We start from the raw sequence: 2,469 nt of genomic DNA, 5'->3' as shown, positions 1-2,469 counted from the left end.
GAATATGTACGTACGTATGTATGTATTTATTGTATGTATGTATGTGTGTGTGTGTGTATGCATATATACACATCGGCTGTTCCGGGAAATCGTTCAAACAACACCTCTCCAACCACAGATCTTCCATCACGAAACCGGAAAGGATATCCGTCACGTCATTAGCCAGCCATCTATGGCAGCTGATAGACGACAGGATTCCATACACAATATCATGGAGAATCCTAGAAAATCCAGGCCCCTACGTTAACGGGACCAATTGTACATTATGCATAGTGGAAGGGGCAAGGATGCTAAAGGACTCCTTCGACCCAGGGAACATCCTGAATTCCAGAACGGAGGTCTTCGGACCGCGCTTACATTTCAGAAAATTCCTGCTAGCCTATTGGAACCCATGGGATAACAAGATCATCGGCGATCGATAGCCAAAGGGATACAATCCCCTTTGTTGACATCGGCGATCGATAACCAAGGGGAGAAATTCCCTTTGTTGACATTAAGTTAATCCCCTTTGTTGACATTCCTACTCCATGCTCTAGAGAGGTTAGTCGCTAGTGAGGCCTTTAGCCAACAAGTTTTGGGATCTGATCATACGTCACAAAGCGTCCCTTTATGGAGGTGAAACCTAAGGTAATTCCATAAACCGGCCTTATTTAACTTTAATACACACTCATAACCACGCTCATAGCTTAGGAGTGAAATTTAGGATTTCTCGGTTTTCTGTGAATCGATTTTGATAAAACTTTCCCCAGCTGGTTTTCACTCTATGGCAACACTATTGTTATCTTTTCATTATTCTGTGTAACGTCCTTTCTTTTTTATTTCAGATTCTTCAGTTTTTGGGTGTATCACGCTAATAGCTTTTGAATGAAAATAGCCCATCTCGACATTTTTTCCCCAGAAAATGAAGGGTAATGATGCATATTAAGCATACATTGGGTATATATTTAACAGGAAACCTTAATTATATTATAAAATTTATTGACATAATGAATTATTTAGCCACATGCCATTTCGACGGATAACTTCAAAAACCCTGTTAGTCATGGAATCTGTCAGTTTCTTAATTGTAGCAGACTGGACTGCCTCTGCTGCAGCTTTGATGGTCGCACAAGACATCTTTCGACGTATCCATTGGCATAAACATCTTGTTTAATGATGGACCAAAGATTTTCGATAGGGTTGAGATCCTGTATGTCGTAAGACCCTAATAAGGTTTGGGTGGTCCTAGTAGAGTGGGAGGGAGCGTTATCATGCATTAATACGAGATTCCGTAGAAGTGATAGCGGTATGTCATCTAACCAGGGATCGAAAACCTCCTTCAGGAGATTGCAGTAGGCGGCTGCAGTCACTTTAATCCCTTTAGGAACCTTGAATGAGCCAATAAGTCTGTCCCCAATGATACCAGTCCACAACACGACTCCTCCAGCCTGTTGCTGACGTTTTAGATGGTTGAAGTCTCACGCTGTGAAACCATCTAATGATGGCTCTCTTCTGAAGGCTGTTGTATGTCATACGATTAAGGATCACTGTACAAGGAATTCATAGAGTTGCAACCTTAAATACCTTTACTCAAGGTCTCAAATATATACAAATTGAATAATAATGGAAAGAGTTTGATGAGCATGGCCTTCTATTGTAAACTCTTCTGTGTATTACCTCATGTCTCCTCGACATCTGCTAGCTGCCGTGTGTGTACGAGAAATAGCTAGGTCATGTCTTTGCACTCCGGCGTCTCGATGCGAATGAGGAAGGGGTAAGAGTCCGAACCTTAGTGTTGCGTGCGCCCTGTAGTGGCTGGCTATTTAAGCAGCCGCCGTCAGGAGAGATAACTGCGCCTACAACGTAAACGTTGGTGATGCTCATCGCCCAAATAAATCCAACCATTTTCCCAACCGTCAGGTCCTCCAAGGGTCGCCCTGGTTTCGTCAGTGAGCAGAAACCAACTCATGTCTAATGTCATGTACTTTTGAGCCCATTGAAGCCTCAAACTCCTGTGAGAAGTAGCTAGGGCGTTAAAGGAGGCAGTTTCAGGGGGTTCTCGCACGGAGGCCATGGTGCCGAGGATGCGATTTCTGGTGGTTTTCGGTACATGTGGAAGTCGGAGGCAGTGAAAATGGCTTTGCTTGTTTATCCAGGTTTCGAACGAAATTTGCTGCCAATATTCCTTAAATCCATAACTGTCACAGTCTTGGAGGTCCCACAGTCGGATCGTTTCTTCCAGGCCGAATGATCCTTCAGGATTCGTCTAACCATGTCTACATGACGACCTAACTTCTTTCTAACATGAAGCGAGGTGCCTTTAGCACTTTCTTTGATGATGACAGATTTTGCTTTATAATTAAGGCTTTTTCCATGCCTCATTGTTCTTAGAGAGGAGAGACGCTATTAGCGTGGTTCAACCCAAAAACTGAAGAATCTGAAATAAAAACAGAAAGGATGTTACACAGAATAATTTAAAAAAACATAACA

Source organism: Octopus bimaculoides, chromosome 2 (genome assembly GCF_001194135.2).
Source record: "Octopus bimaculoides isolate UCB-OBI-ISO-001 chromosome 2, ASM119413v2, whole genome shotgun sequence".
NCBI lineage: Eukaryota > Metazoa > Mollusca > Cephalopoda > Octopoda > Octopodidae > Octopus > Octopus bimaculoides.
This window is presented reverse-complemented; position numbering follows the sequence as displayed.